We start from the raw sequence: 17,680 nt of genomic DNA on the forward strand, positions 1-17,680 counted from the left end.
TGGGGTGTAAGGAGTAAGATCACTGAAAAGGTAAGTGGAAAATCTTACAATAGAATGATCCTTGAGGTGATAGAGAGCTGTTGGAATATCTTGATTAGGTGGAGCTGATGAGGTCAGATCTTCGTGTTAGGAAGATCACTTTGGCAGCAGTGTGGAGATGGGCTGCAGTGGGCAGAGACTTGTGGCAGGAAGACCAACCAGCAGCTAGTGTAGTAGTCCAGGTATGAGGTGGAGAGGGATGTCTGCCCTGAGTCTTCTCCGGGAATAATCACCTGCAGTTTCTTCAGGTGTATATAGGGTGAGCCCTTGTCAAATGGATTAGACAGAGGTCAGGGATCAGAGTAATAGGTAGATCTTGCAAAAAGAGAGATTCAGACTTGATGTCACAAACACCCACCCCAGGCTGACTAGAAGAATCCCAGTGTACATTGAAGCCTGGGCTGCCTCCTGTCCCTCCCTCAGCTTGCTTTGGTTCTTCAGCTAGTCTGGCTTGCCTGCCCTGTGAGTGGCAGTTTAGTGGAGATGGCTGGCCCCTTCTCTGCAAGAGTGGCTTCTTCCACTGATGGCTATGAGAGATGGACAGGAAGCAGGCTGGCTGTTTTGGAGAATGCTGCCCCTCCAAGGCCTCTTGTGTGTTTTTGTGTGTATTTATGACAGTTGGTGAGCAGTTGCTGCTGGTAGTGAAGAGGAAGGTGGGCTCTGTCTTTCCAGTGATTTCTCCCCTCCATGTCTGTGGGGGCTGGGCTGGAAGCAGGTGTGGTGACTTAGGGGAGCCTTTTCTTTCCAAGGCTCTGGGACTGGGGCATGAGTCTGTCTCCATCTGGGCCTCTGAGGACACGCTGGACGAAGTGGTGGTGATGTATTGACTTGTCAGACACATGCTGCCCTCCCCCCATCTCTCTCTCAATAGCCTTTGAAAGGCTACTGCCACCATTGTCTAAAACAGTTAACAGACCTCCTCAAGCAATCAGAGCACGTCCTGGAGGACAATTACCAAGTACTGTTCCTATAATCTGCAAAATAGTCACGGAAAGGGTTCCCATGGCAGCTCCATCCTCTCAAGTTCTCATCCCACTTGCATTTTCATGATTGTTTGACATTGCCTTTAGATTTTTTTCCAGAGGAAAATTGGTTAAGGCTATTGATTACTTAACAGTTCCAAACACATCATCTATTCAAGGAGAGCTCTGTACTGCCTGCCATGAATGAATGAATGAGCATTTGTTAAGCATGTAATGCTTAGTGTTCTCAACAGACTGTCATCAATCAATGCTGAAGCCATTGACTGGAAGTCAATCCCTCTCCAGCCAAATTTCCAATTGAAGAGAGGTTTTGAATGCCATTAGGCTCCTCTCTTGAGGCAAACCACCGGGTTCTGATTCTATTCCAGCTGAGATTTACAAGGTGGCAAGTCCATTTCTGATACAAAAGCTGACTGAAGTTTTTTGGGCTATGTGGCAAGAGGAGGTAATCCTCTAGGAGTTCAAGGATACCTCCATACAGGAAACAGATACTCTTTTGACAATCCGGGGTGGGGGGGAGGGAGCGGGGAGGGGGTAGAGGGGAGGGAGTCTTTCTTAGTTAAGCCTGGCAGTATAAGTACAAAAGTATGAAAGCAACAGTAACAATCATGAGCTCAGACAAACCAAAAGCTGAAATAGCCCTAATTCAAAGAGATAAGCAGGGAAACGATGTTTTGCTAAAAAGGTACCATACACAATAATATAATATCAATAATAAAAAAAAGATGCACCTAATTGCACTGCATCCAACTTCTTAAAAAGAAAAGTTATATGTCTTACAGAAGGAAATAGACAGTAAAACTATACTAAAAGGTGACCCCACCTTTCATTCTCATAATTAGGCAAATCTATGTATGAAATGAATAAAAAGAAGTTAAGAGAGGAAAAAAAAATATTAGAAAAGATAGACATGATACAACTCTGGAGAAAACTGAATGGAATAGAAAGGAACATAGCTTTTTTTTTAGCTGTATATGGCACCTTCACAAAAAAAAAAAGAACATATATTGGGGCACAAAAACCTCATAACCAAATGGAGAAAAACAGAAATATTCAATGCACTTTTTACAGACCACAATGCAATATAAATTATAAATTACAGAGATGTGGAAGCATAGATTAAAAATTAATTGGAAAGTAAAATATCTAAACCTAAAGAGTGAGTATGTCAAGGAACAGAACATAACAGCAATCAATAATTTCATTAAAGAGAATTGCAACAATGAGGCAATATACCAAAATTTGTAGGATGCACCCAAAGCAGTAAGAGCTTTGGGGGAAATTTCTATCTCTGAATGCTTACATCCGTAAAACAGAGAAAGGACAAATCAAGGAATTGGGCAAGAAATGTATAAAATTAGACAAAGAACAAATGAAAAATCAACAATTAAACATCAAAATGGAAATCCCTAAAACAAAGGTGAGATTAAAGATCAAGTTAATAAGTAAAAGTAGATGTTGATTTTATGAAAATACTAATGAAAACAGATAAACCGTTAGGTAACATGATTAACCAAAAGAAAGAAGAAACCTAAATTACTAGTCTCAAAAATGAAAGGGTGAGTGCATAACCACAGGAGATGAAATTAAAGCAATGCTTAGGAGTTATTTTGCCCAATCATATGCCAGCAAATCTGACAATCTATGTGAAATAGATGAATACTTATGAAAAATAAATTGACCATATTAACAGAAGAGGAAATAGAGCACATAAATAACCCTATCTTAAAAGAAAAAATCTACTTGCGACACTCAGCTTTCTCAGTGAGGCAGCTTCTGAGAAATGTAGGGAGGGGTCGGCTACACTGAGGGGGCTTCACTATTTTAGCATTCCATTCAATCCCCTCCTCTTATTTTCAACCATTTGAAGACCCCTCACACCATTCCTGGTAAACCTCGTCAACCAAGTCTTCACCTCCCTTGGGACCCCGATGTTCTTCTGCTAGAAGGTAATCTAGGACTAGCCTATGTTGGAGGACCACTTCTTTCGTCTGAGTTGCCTGATCTGCTAATAAGTCAAGAGCCCTTGCAGTCTGGTTAGTGATAATTTCTACTACTGCCTATTTAACATATAAATTGGTGTTCTGTCTCCCCAGCTACCGTCCTGTGCTGCAGGTAGCAGGTCCATAAGTTTGGATAATCCTATCCGGGGCCGAGTATCACCCCATCCATTTGCACCTCTGGTACTGGTAAGGGAAGTGTCTATGCTTCTCTTTTCTCTTTTTAGATCCTCATAAAGCTTAACTCTTACGTGGTCACCTTCTTGTAAAGGGAGAAAGAAAATCTTTGATCTCACTAAGCCTATATAACACACCCCAGTCCAATTAATAGGAAGATGTGTATATGCCGTTAATCCACAGATCCGATAATGTCCTTTCAAAGCAGGCTGCTCTTTTTGAAAAATTTGGGTACTATTTTGAATGAATGGGTAATACTTATATACTGACATTTCCATAATGCCTGTTGTTCCCTCCATTCACATTTCTCCACAGGGCACTGAAAGGAAAGGTCAGAGTTGCTCCAAAAATTGGAGAACACAGTTGGTTTGCCACCTTTAGTATGTGCACCAGCCGTGTTGTTATGCCATCCCCATTTGTAGGTTTTCCCCAAGTATATTCGTCCCTTGGTCTGATTGGAAAGGATTAAACCCATTAGGGAGTAAACAAAGGGAACTGCTAACATAGAAGGCTAAAACAGGGATAGCTATTAGCAAAAACAATACAATATGCAGTTTTTTTTTTCACCCACTAATAGGAACCTTCTTCAATTTCACTTTTAAGTCTTCAGGGCTCAGCTGTACCATTCAGCTGGGGGGTCACTGGTACCTTGACTCGGGTGTGGTGAGTCCAACCTCTCTCCTTGGTCCTAACTGCAGCATCGGAGGTCAGTAGGATCTGGAACGGTCCCTCCCAAGAGGGAATGAGTTTCTCTTCAACACCCAGTCACCAGGCTGAAATTTGTGCACTGGGAACCCCAGAGGAGGTGTTTGGGCTATTAGTCCTTTCTTCTGTAATGAGATCAGAGATATTGCCAAAGACTGTACATATCTCTAAGAAACGTGTCCTTACAGTCTATGTTCAAGACTCCTCCTCTCCCTGTTGGATATGGGTGCCCATAGAGGAGTTCATATGGAGACAATCCAATGTCCCTTCTAGGCTTTGTCCTTATCCTTAACAAGGCTAAAGGTAGGCACTTTGTCCAGGGTAATTGGGTCTCTAATGTTAATTTGGTAAGTTGTCTTTTTATTTCCTGATTCATCCTTTCCACCTTTCCTGAGGAGAGAGGGTGCCAGGGAGTATGAAACTCCCAAGTAATTTCCAAGGCCTTCATCGGGGTCTGGAGAACCCTGGAGGTAAAGTGTGTTCCCTGATCCGAGTCTATCCTCTCCACTACCCCATATCTGGGAGTTATTTGTTTCAATAGGACTTTGCTCACTGCTGGAGCAGTGGCTTGGGCTAAGGAAAAAGCTTCAACCCAAGAGGTCAAATGGTCCACTATGACTAGGAGATATTTCAGTCTCCCAACCAGGGGCAACTCGGTGAAGTCCACCTGTATACTCTGAAATGGTCTAATTCCGGGTGGTCATCCTCCGGCCTGTGCCTGAAGTTGGCTGGATTTATTTGTCCTTTGACAAATAATGCACCCATCAACCGTCTGGCGGAACAAGGTATGAATACCGGGAGACACAAACCAAGTCAGGATTGCATCACACAGGTTCTAGACATCCCAATGGCTACCCTGGTGTAGGTGTTGCAAAATCTGCCTCGTACTTGTTCGATTGACCAATTCTCAACCATCCGGGAGTAGCCACCTTCCACTATTGCATGGTTTGGCTCCTAATTCCTGAGCCTGTTGTTTTTTCTCTCGCAGATAGAGGTGGAGCTTTCAGACTCAGAGGTAAGGTGGGGATTAAAACTCATAGCTGATCTTTCTCTACCTCTGGTTCGTCATTCCCTGCCCTCTTTCCTTCTCAAGCTTATTTATCCCTCTCTAACCATCCTTAATCTGAAAGAGTGAGACGCTTTCAGGACTCGAATCTTATATAGTAATTTTAGCTCTTGCTAGGCCATGGAATGAATTCAAATCAAAATAGCAACATCTTTCCTACTTACAGCTTATATGTTTTAGTATTAATCATTAGCCTTAGATCTCTGACACTGCTCCCACTAAGACTGTTTCTCTAAAAGCACCCAGTGAGTCTGGTCCAAGGACACAACAAACCCAGGAATGAAACTCTAAGTTCATAGTAAGTTTGGACATAATTTTCTTGCAAATAGAAATTTAGTAGGCCCTCTAAAAAAATATCAAAGATTTTATCAAAACATTTTTTTTCCTAAAAGTATCTCCCTTTCTCAAAAACAGCTTACGATTTCCTAATTACCATAAAATTCCGAGTTACCTAAATTCTCTAGTCAAAACGCGTCTGTATGAGAATTATGAGATTTCACAAAATCTCTCCCCTTTTTTTTCCATAATTACCAAGTTTCTTTTCACACACAAAATACTTTTACCAGTGCTTGACTTAAACAATAACTCCAAATAACTTGGTTAACAATTTTAAACTTCATAAGTGAAAGCCAGATAATCCCAGCTAAAACTTCCCTTTAAACATAGACAAAACTTGGAAGTTCTCATTTCTTAAATTGCAATACTTAAAAGGAAATGTTACAAAACAGGACCATATAGAATACCCCCACAGCCCTGATTCATTCCTGTTTCTCTTTTCTCTGAAGGCACAAATAATTTAACAACATTCTAGATTATAAAAGAAATTGCCCTTCCCGCAACATAACTAATACAACTGCTTACCAGATACAAGAAAATTCAGAAATATGTAAGCGGTATATTAAAAACTTAAAACAGACCCAATAAAAAAATCTTTCTTTCTTTCTGGACCCCTTCTCCAGGTCCAGCAGTCTCCTGGGGCCACTCCCACCCCTCTAGACTGGCTTTTTTTTTTTTCCTGTTATCTATGCTAGTCCATCTTTGTCTTTTACTGGTCTGATAGCCTCAGGCTATATCCAGATTCCCCATTCAACCTCAATGCCACTCCCAATCAAGGCACTTCAAGGCCTAGACCTCCCCATGACCACTAGTCCCTGCCTTCAGAGCCTGGCCCCAAACGGCCCATCCCCCAACAAAACCAGTTGTTAGCCTTAAGAAGGCCTGGGTTAAAAAGAAAAAGAAATTTTTTTCTTTAAATTTCTAATTGAAACCCTGATATATGAGATATATTCCAAATCAATACATATTGATAATCATTTAAGATCAACTGAGTCCCAATAAGGGCCAAAAACCTGAATTAATCTTTTTCTCTCTGAGTGAACTAAAAACACCCCTTCCTGTGTCAGCAAATTTCGGGACCAGATGGAACTGACCAGTATTCTTCCTGAGCCCAGGATGTCTGGGACCAGACACTCTCTTGATTAATGAGACTTTTCCTTTTTTTTGTATCCTATGGACATATGTTAGGCAGAGGAAACACATATCCTGGATCTATAATTTTGATTGATACTTTGACGTTCTTCTATTGTATTTACAATCTGTGCAATTAAGAAACTTCCTTTTTTATGCTGTATGTTAAGACACGTAAGGAGGCTATACCTTTTTTTTTTTTGTAACACAGACATCCTGAATCTGATCACTCTAAACTGTATAAAACCTTTCTCATTTTACTTAATCCCTGAGTCAGAATCATGTTCTGCCTTCCATGTATACATGATTGGCTAGCTAAAAGGGAATAAACTATATAATCATGTATCACCTAACTTGTTTGCCTTCTTTAACCAAACTTTCAGGTCGACAGTAATGGTGCTGTGACATCGGATTGGAACTGAAGGAATGAGAGAAAACTCCAGCCCACCCCTGAAAAGCTTTAGTGGCTCAGGTGCCTCAGGATCCATTTTTTCCTGGAGTCCTAACCTTGACGGGGACTGCTAAGTTTCTCCTATTCCCAGCTTCCATGGACCTCCCACTAGTTTGGTTGAAGTCCAAAAGAAAAGTCCCATGAAGTTAGCTCTGGGGTCAGGGTCCAGCTACTATATCATTGTTAGAGTTAGAAGGGCTTACATTTCCACAGGTAGAATGATGCAGAGATTGAAAGAACAACAGCTCCAGGAAGTAGTACACTGTAGGTGGGCTCAGGCTTAGCCAATAAAAAGTAAGTGGATTGTTCCAAAAAGACCCCCAAATCAAGATAAGGGTCTGAGCCAGCTCAGACCAGTTAGGGTCAACCTGAGGACACCTGAAAAATGTTAGTGCACCTGCTTAATGAACTTCATTACTATTATCTGACACACCCTGCATAAAATTAGAGCCTCATTAACGAGTCATGGGATGTATGACCAAGGGAGGGGGAACATACTTGAGCATATCAAGGGGAAACATGTAAGGAAAGGTGTAACCTGGGAAGGGATGGGCCAATCCAGGCCTGGGAGGTTTCGCATCGAATTCAACTGCATAAAAGCACACTTGCCCTTGCACTCAGGGCCCACCCCTCCTGAAGAGGGGTGGAGCCCGCTTCTGGCCAGAAACATCTAAATCCTCTGGACTTTCTTTATAATAAATTTTCTTGATACTAAATTTTTGGTGTCAAGCCTATTTCTAACATCATTTAGGTCCCCTCTGGTAAGGATCAATCTAGAGAAATTGGCTATGGGTCAGTCAGAAACCAAAACTAGAAATCCGGCTAGCAACACCGCCTCTTATATGCCAAACCATTGCCAATCTGGTGATCACAAGTACTGCTAGCACTGATATCAATTAACCAAAGATAGCCCCAAATTATGTTGGTCACAACATGGGGTTCTTTTGACCAGTCAAAGTTACTTTATCTTAAAGCCAAATCAAGTTTAAAGGCCAACAAAACATCTAACCAGCAGTGGGAATGTTTTCATCATTGGGTTGCTGAGATGGCTGAGGGAGAAGGAAAGGCAGAAGCCTCTTCCCTTAAGGCTCACAAAGCCACTTCAGCACTCTTTCCAAGGCTCCGAATAATCCCTGAATAATCCCCTTCCCTCTTTGCTTAAAGGCTATGGTCCTGACAGGGACTCAGATCATCGAACTTAACTCCATTGGGATTTGCCCCTTTTAAATCTTAACCTCAGGGGCACTCTGAGGAAGGCTTGCAAGATCCAGTTACACTATCAGGTTTTGGATCTTTGCGAATTCCCCAACCCCTTTTCCTCACAATAATAATAATAATAATAATAGCCAATTCATGTCGGGGGTTTTCTAAGAAGCCTCTAATTCCCTCTCTCTGTGTCATTAAGTGCTTACTGTGTCACTATGTTTGTACTGTATTCGTCCTGTCAATTTGTCTGTCGGTGTGTGTCTCTGTATCTGTACCTTATAAGATTGTAAATGCAGCAAGAGACTTCTAAGGGCTGCAGCTAGGGAAACAACGAACTGCAAAACTCCTTTCTTGTGGATCCAGGCCTGGCCAGCCTAGACCTACAGTGAAAAGTTAGATGGAGCTAAAGACTTCTTAGCAGATTCTGGAGGTGTTGAGATTAATCATTAAGAAATTGGGAAGTTGCTCATTTTGGTACTGTTGGAGAAAACTTCTGAGACTGGGGGTAATTCCAGGAGCTCACCCTCTGCTAAAATACCTCCTTCCAATCCTGATTCCTCAGCATCCCCCACTCTCCCCTCAGAGATAAGCATCTCAATAAGGGGGACTGTAAAAGAGAGGAGAACGCTGGAGAATTGTAGGGAAAACTTAAAACAGCCTTCCCCATCTGGCAAAAGGAGGAGAGGGGCAGCTAACACAGACTAGCAGTGATAGTCTGCTATCAGCCCTGTGCCCCTGGGCACCTTGCAACCCACCCTTCCAAGCAAGGCCTGGGAGTGACATCCAGGTTCAATACATTCTGCCCACCCTGCCCCAGCAGCTGCAAACCGCACCAGCCTCAGTAAATTATGCAGCTGTGGGGAGGGGAGAAGTGGACAGGTCAGAACTGTGATGAGATTCCATATGCCCTGCCACTAAGAATTATCGCTACTGGCAAGGCCCTGGTATCAGCCACCCAAACCCCTGGAAGGCCTGGCAATAGCATTATGAGGTGAGAAGCCAGTTTCTACTCTTGGTAAGCCCCATACTTCTCTGTTCCCGTTTTGGAATTTATGGAAGGTTATTTTATCTCAGTATACCCTGTTTCCAGATTTATAAAGGGAAAAATATTAATGGTTGTTGTTATGGGATCAAAACGACATAATGATTGTAAAGTGCTTAGCACAATGGCGTATGTTAGACAACATTATTATTATCTCTCTAATTTAATGTAATTGTTCCATACCTGATAACTCTGAAGTGGTTTTTAATTACCAGGAGTAATAAGATCAATAATTTCTATATGTGATAATCTGGAAGTGTAACTGATGTCACCTGAAGTTCATTGTTTGTGTTATTACTATGTTTCTAAATTGTATTGTGTTTCTAAAACTCTCTTATATTGTAAAATTTGAGAGATGATTGTGAGGTAGAAATGGTACATATGATTAGTCTTTTAAAAAAATTGGATAATTTGAAAATTGTTAACGTTTAATGAGGTATATTTGGTTATAAGCAGGTAATTAATTGGTTCTGTTTCAAGTTTTAAATACTTGATAATCACTTATGGTATAGTTATATTTCTGAGCTTTTTACATGGTGTAATCTGGTAAACAAACTGTATCAGCTATATTGTTGAAAAGGCAATTTCTCTTATAATCTAGAGATGTTAGATCAAGAATTGTTGCCCCTCCACAAATAATAATAATAGGAGAGAATGAATGGGTTAGAATAAACTTCCAAGTTTTATTTGCTTTTAAGAGGAAGTTTCACCTAAATTTCTTGTCAAATCTGCATGAAAGTTTCCTGTGTTATGGAGTTCCTGAGTAAATGAGAATCCTTGAGATACGTTAATTTGGAGATTTATGGACTACCACATTCACTATCTATGTGAGATTTCAGAATGTAATGGTTTTTCCTAATTTCCAGTGATATATTTAAAGACAAAGGAAAAAAGTACTGAGCAAATTTTTAAAGGTTTGATAATATTTGTTATTGTGATAAGGCTAGTTTAAATGGGTATGTTCTTCATGCATTATAAAAACTGAATTATTTTCTCTCCATTACAAATGCCTTTTTGACTAAGGAACTTTGTGATATCTAGGAATTCTGTAATAACTAGGAATTCAGTTTGTTATTGTACCTTGGGAAGTTATTTATGTTACTTAAGGACATCTTACATCAACTTAGTTTTAATGAATTCCAATTTTGAAGGCTTATTTTTATTTTAAGGTGGAAAAGGAAGAGATCTATCACTTTAAAAATTCCCAACAAATGTTCTTCATAAAAATTTAGTGATTATTCTTCTTAACATCAGGATAAATTTTAAACTGTTTTTAAAGAAGGGAAATACTTTTAGAAGAAATGTCTTGTTTGATTTTTTTTTAAAGGCCTACTAAATTTTCATTTGCAAGATAACGTATTGCTAAATTATTGTAATGAGCTGTAAAGCAGAAGAGATCTTGCTGTTTTGATCTGAATCTGTAGTCATTCCATGGGCTAAGCAAGAGTTAAATTAGTGTTTGAACTTATAGGCATAAGATTAAAATCCTGAAGTACCTCATTCTTTCAGAGTGAGTGTAATTAGAGAAGAATAAACAAGCTTGTGAACAAGGACATAAATCCATCAACTTATGAGGTTAAAGTTAGCAACTTCCTTGTTTTGTTTAAGGAATAGGATTCCAGTATAGTTATGTTAGCGAAGAATAGTAACTTATGAGCTATTTTGTGTTAACTTAATGGGAAATCTAATATTATTATTAATCTGGAATTCAAACATGTGCAGAAATTTATCCAAACTTCTGAAGACTCACCTTAAGATGTGCCCATTGTTTAAAGGAAATATGAGAGCAGTAGTATTTTTCTGTGATCAGTCTCTTACTGTTACCAATGTGAGATTAAATTCTTATTATCTAGGATATGTGACTTTGTGGGACAGCAATTTACTATTGTTTTGAGCTTTGATTACCAGGATAATTGTCTGAGGTGTCATGAAGCCAATAGTAGAATGGCATGTGCTGCAGGCTGAGAACTGATAAAGGTGGATGTCTGTGCCTGGAAAGAATTTTGAGGACGACCTTGGACACAGCCTAGGTAGGATCTTCCTGACTGTGTTTCCCAATTGTGCTATTTCCTTTCTGAAAAGGAAAATTCCCCACCTGATTAATCCTAAGCCCTGTTTTTAACATCCAGTGACTACATGATTGGCTATCAGATATGACTCATGCCTGGAGTCAAATATGTTGCCCGCAACCAGATTGTACACCAAACGGAGAGGCGTGAAATAAACTTGAGACATGGGCCAGGCGGAGCAGCAGAACTGACTCAGTTTATTCATCTGAGGGTTCAGGATATATAGAGAAAATCTAGCCTAACTTCAAAGAGTCCTCCCCGTGAGATACTCCCCAGAACATGTGCTGAGGACATGACAACATAAATTTCCTCGTTACCAGGGTTCCTAGATTGGGTTGTATTTTCCAAGGTTTTCCCAGGTGCCTTGGTGCCACCTGCATAGAGGAGTGAATGTGTAAATCTAAGGTTCAAAGAGTGAGAAGGAATGTTTCAGGAACCTCCTAATCAGGAAGGGATTGGAGAGCCGTACCTCTTAATCATTGGGCAGAGGTCAAACTCTGCCTTGGATCTTAAACCCTTATCAGACTCTTAAGATAGGCCCTCAACACAAATAGAGCTAAGGAAGTTCTCTTCTTCTGATATGATATATGACCTTGTCCCTCTGGAACATCTCTGAGTTACCATAATAGGATGCGAGTATGAATAGCTTACAATTTTAACTTACATTCGGGGCCAAGTAATAATAATAACATAGGGATAACACTCTCCTAAGGAGGAAATGTTCAGACAAAGTAATAAGACAAAGATGTAATGTGATAGATGTCTAATTCAACAGGATAGCAAATTTTGAGAAAAGCAACAGCATTAGACTGATTCCCCGAAGAATTATATACAGATGTATATGATTGGTTTCCAAAATGTACCTATCATGGAAATCCAAGCTTTCAGCATGTTTTGGTAAGAAGATCTCAAATTTGGATTTTTACGCAAAAATTGTATAGGATAGTGGTAGAAGTAAGTGAAACTGTTTCTCCTTTATTAAAGTATCTGGTAATTTTAAAAGGCAGGAGAGCTCATTTTATGGTTGGATCTTCACATTTTAAACGATTCTTATACCAGGTACAGGATGTAGATAAGAACAGAAGCAGCATATAATATCAAAAATGGAGAACCAAATATTAGTGATGGTACTAATTTATACTAAGTCTGAATTATCTGGGAAATTCTAAATCTAAACCAGAGAAGCAGAGCTCCCTTTATGAACTGCTTATGAATTAAACCTGTTGTATGTGAGCAAGGAACTTAATGTTAGTTAACATTGGTAATAATGATTGTATTGATTTGTATGGTTCATGTCTAAGGTTTTCTTGGTTATCTTGGTGACATGTAAATCTCCTTTCTCAAAACTAGTCTATTGTGAACCCTTTAAGTGATTTAATCCGTACCTGACTTGATGCAATTATACAATTTTGTGAATTATGAGAAAACTTTGTTGTATTGTTTGAACCTAGCCCTGCGTGGCTGGGGAAACTGAACCATCTCTATGTGCCTTTAACTAAAGACTTATGTTATGCTATTTTCTCTCCATTATCAACTCATACATCTTCTAAGAGCCTCTATCAGGTCTATGTGATTACTCCCATAGCTGTCAACTTCTGGATGTGGACTCCAGGATCATCTGAAGACACCTGTTCCAAGTGGACATCTCTTTCCATCCGCTGAGGAAGAGGAAGGTTTTTCCCACACCCTTCTTGGTCTACAGGTGAATCCTTCGGCTTACCTTTGACCAAAAGGAGGAAATGATAATCATCTACGATCAGTTGAGTCCCAATAAGGGCCAAAAACCTGAATTAATCTTTTTCTCTCTGAGTGAACTAAAAACACCCCTTCCTGTGTCAGCAAATTTCAGGACCAGATGGAACTGACCAGCATTCTTCCTGTTCGTCATCACTGAGCCCAGGATGTCTGGGACCAGACACTCTCTTGATTAATGAGACTTTTCCTTTTTTTGTATCCTATGGACATATGTTAGGCGGAGGAAACACATATCCTGGATCTATAATTTTGATTGATACTTTGACGTTCTTCTATTGTATTTATAATCTATGCAATTAAGAAACTTCCTTTTTAATGCTGTATGTTAAGAAACCTATGGAGGCTATACCTTTTTTTTTTAAACTGTACAAAACCTTTCTCATTTCACTTAATCTCTGAGTCAGAATCACGTTTCTGCCTTCCATGTATACATGATTCGCTAGCTAAAAGGAAATAAACTATATAATCATGTATCACCTAACTTGTTTGCCTTCTTTAACCAAACTTTCAGGTCAACAATATCAATAAGTTTTTCCACAATAAAATATGTGTGTACCGCAGGGCATATATTATAAAATTATTTCCATAATTGTAATAAACTTTGAAACAACCCATTACAATTTATTTGAATGCACTCCCAAATCACTTTGCACAAAGAATCATTCATCTCATCATTAATACATTGAAACCATAGCTTTAAACCACTATACATTTCTTATAACAGTCAAGATTTTAAATGAAAATCTCCTGTCATAGTCTTATAACCAAATATACCTCACTAGGTATTTAACAGTTTCAAATTATCTCATCTTTATCACTAAAAGACCCATTGCAGGTCAAGAGTTATCTTAACACCATTTCTACCTCATAATGGTCCCTCAAATTTTACAATCTAAGAATTTTAGAAATACAATACAGTTTAGAAATACAGTAATAACTTAAACAATAAACTTCAGATAACATCAATTGCATTTCCGTATTATCACATATAGAAATGATCGCTCTTATTACTCTTAGTACTTTTAACAATTACATTAACTAATAATGCCACACGTCATAACAACCATTTTTTTGAACAGTAAACTTAAATCCAATCAGATCCAAATTTATAATCATTAATGATAAACAATTAAAAACATTTTTGTTTTAAATACAGTACTCTTGGCCCTTTAAAAGGAGATATCCTCCACAAATGCACATATTCCCTTAAAAAGAGACGTGGTGACAATTCCTGCTCTAAATTCTCCTTTTCTTTCCTACTTCCTTAAGCAACTAGGAAAAAGTCCCCTCTGCTTCTTAGAGGCTTATCAGATGGAAGCACCCTCCTGAAAATCTCAGGCTTCAGCAATTTGAACAGGGCGTAACCCTCTATCACTTTATTGGTTTTCAAATTAAGCTAAATTTTTTTTTTTGTTTTTCCATCCTTCTACTTAAAACAGACCACTTCCTCACACCTTCTTAACTTACTTAAACTATCTAAAGCTGTCCAGAGGGTATCCCCATCCAAGGGTGGGGAACTTAAGACTCCCACTCAAATTACATTCACCGAGACTACTACACAGCTTTTTTTTTTGCAAATCTGAAGGGAGATAATTGAATAGGACTCTCCCTCTCCCCCTCTCTCTTCCCAAACTGCTTTTACAACTTTACTATGCATTCTAAACAATTCACTGGTCTTGTTCTTCCCCTGTGAATAAGCTATCTAATATCACTACCGTTCCTTCCCAAGATCAATAAGGTCCTCCCAGGAAGGAGCTAATCTTGGTGTCCTTACCTGCCGACCCCCATATCCCAAGGAGGTCTGTTTTGAATGGGCAGTTACTCCTTTTCACACAGTAATCAATTAATAATTCTAGGTTTTAACATTACAACAGTAACTTCAAATAATTTAGTTAACAGTCAAACTGTTTCACCTATAACCCCTTCTTTAATTACAGGTAAAGGTGGAAATACCTGGTTTTCTAAATGGCAGTTATCAAACATTATCAGACAAGGTTAGCAGGGCTGACAAAGTAATATAACTGGTCTTACACAATTTTCCCACTGACCTTTAGTTTCTTTCAGTTTACTTTAATAACATCCAAATTATGAAAAGCTACTCGACATAACAATACAAAAGTTTACCAATTTGAAACAATGCTAGCGGTTTAAAACTTGAAATAGACACATTACCAATCAGGTGTCTCCAATTCTGTCGACTGTGCTTCCAACTGGTCACATCTAATTAAGGAATAGTTGTTAACATTTTTAGTGTCTGCCCTCTGCTAGGCATTGTGTTAGGCACCTTCCAATCATGTGAGATAAACTGAGGTAACAAATTTCAGATCCTTACATTTTCCCAATTTACCTTAGTGCCAAACAGTGTAATAAATTCTGAAATTAAGAACATCACATTTCATTGAATATATTGACCAATTTGAATGAGTTGGGGCTTGTGGGGAAACATCATAGCCTCGGCAGCCACCGAACCCAGCCACCCCCAACAAGCCGCCACCCTCAGCATGGCCCTGGCTGCTCATACATTACCTTTTGTTTGTGTTCTGGTACAAAGAAACTTTTCTCTTTTATGTGAGGCAGAAAAGATTAGGTGCTACTCAATCTGCCTTTCTTTTTCATCTGAGGGGGGAAAGGTTCCCCTTTTCATTTTTTTTCTTTTCCAAAAGTTTCCAAACCTTTTACTCTCAAATCTTCTATTCACATTGTTAACACTCATTTACACCACAGACACAAACAGGAACACAAAACAGACATACAACAAATTGCTGTAGAATCCTCAAATCCTCAAATCATATTTAATCATTTTCTTTTTATATTTCCCTTTCTATTTTGGTAGTTCGTCCCAATTACTAAGTCTAGATCTCAAGGGACTATCAGTCAGCACATCTGGTAACTTTTCCTTGTCTCCACCCTATTTTGAATTTGATTTCCCCATCCTCTTGTATGGCTGCTTTACCTACTCAAAGAGTCTAGGTGGGCTCATAGGGCTTCCCCTCACGAAACTTCAGTTCCCTCGGACATCTTATGGACCTCTCCGCTTAGACTCTGGGGAACCCAGTCACCCAGAGGGTTGCCGTCCCAGGCTTGTGACACCTTATGGGCTTGTCCACTTAGGTTGCAAGCCCTCCCGGTCCGCTTACCTGGGCCTGTGTGCACAAACTTAAGTGACCGAAAATTTCTTTCACTTCACACGGGTGGCCACGGTGGTCTTCTGATTACTGGTGTTGCAGGACTTTCATTTTACTACTCTGAGATCTCCCTTCGGGTTTTCCCTCCTCAGGGGAGAATCCCAAACCAACCAAGACTCGGAAGCCACCAGAAAGGTCTGCCACAACGCCTGCCCCTGAATTTGGGTTGGGGGAGTCCCCCAAAAGGGGGTCATATACCGGACAATTCCCCCAAACTGTGTGGGGTACGAAGACCCTTACTAATAAATCGAAGACTCAGAGATATTAGCAAAAGGAATAGTTTATTGGCTTTCTTGAGAAAGGGCTCCCTCAGAGCACCCAAAATATGGTGCCGACCAAAGACAGTGGAAGTGTGTTCAGCTCAGCAGATTATATAGATCCTAACCGCAATCCCCCCCCCACCCACTGGCTCTTCTTCCCATTGGCTGGGCTTCAGAGCTCACAGTCTAAGCATGGAAACTTCTCCCCAGCACCAAGGACAAAAAGGATGTGAGACAGGGCCAACAACTGGGTAGGGGGCCTGAGGAGGGATAGAATCCAGGTGAACAGGATGTGGCTCTGTCATGTGATCTACTTGTGATGCTCTGCTTTCTCAGTGAGGCAGCTTCTGAGAAATGTAGGAAGGGGTCAGCTACACTGAGGGGGCTTCACTATTTCAGCATTCCATTCAATGGCAGGCAGTACAGAGCTCTCCTTGAATAGCTGATGTGTTTGGAGTTGTTAAGTAATCAATAGCCTTCACCAATTTTCCTCTGGAAAAAATCTAAAGGCAATGTCAAACAATCATGAAATGCAAGTGGGATGAGAACTTGAGAGGATGGAGCTGCCATGGGAACCCTCTCCATGACTGTTTTGCAGATTAGAGGAACAGTACTTGGTAACTGTCCTCCAGGACGTGCTCTGATTGCTTGAGGAGGTCTGTTAACTGTTTTAGACAATACTGGCAGTAGCTTTTCAAAGGCTATTGAGGGAGCGATGGGGGGAGGGCAGCATGTGCCTGATAAGACAATAATCACCACCACTTTGTCTAGCATGTCCTCAGAGACCCAGATGGAGACAGACTCATGCCCCAATCCCAGAGCCTTGGAAAGTAAAGGCTCCACTAAGTCACCACACCTGCTTCCAGCCCAGCCCCCACAGACATCATGGAGGGGAGAAATCATTGGAAAGACAGAGTCCACCTTCCTCTTCACTACCAGCAGCACCTGCTGACCTACTGTCATAAATACACACAAAAACACACAAGAGGCTTTGGAGGGGCAGCATTCTCCAGAACATCCAGCCTGTTTCCTGTCCATCTCCCACAGCCATCAGTGGAAGAAGCCACTCTTGCAGAGAAGGGGCCAGCCACCTCCACTAAACTGCCAATCCATTGCCACTCACAGGGCAGGCAAACCAGAGTAGCTGAAGAACCAAAGCAAGCTGAGGGAGGGACAGGAGGCAGCCCAGGCTTCAATGTACATTGGGATTCTTCTAGTCAGCCTGGGGTGGGTGTTTGTGACATCAAGTCTGAATCTCTCTTTTTGCAAGACCCA

General features: G+C 40.3%; 1 long non-coding RNA gene across 1 annotated transcript in view; it reads left to right on the forward strand.

The window, feature by feature from the left end:
• LOC144454986 (uncharacterized) overlaps window positions 1-17,680 on the forward strand; it is a 269,329-nt gene that overhangs the window by 131,690 nt on the left and 119,959 nt on the right. The gene's annotated exons all lie outside the window — the stretch shown is intronic.

The sequence above is a fragment of the Phascolarctos cinereus genome, unplaced genomic scaffold (assembly GCF_003287225.1).
Source record: "Phascolarctos cinereus isolate Bilbo 61053 unplaced genomic scaffold, phaCin_HiC Scaffold_8;HRSCAF=390, whole genome shotgun sequence".
NCBI lineage: Eukaryota > Metazoa > Chordata > Mammalia > Diprotodontia > Phascolarctidae > Phascolarctos > Phascolarctos cinereus.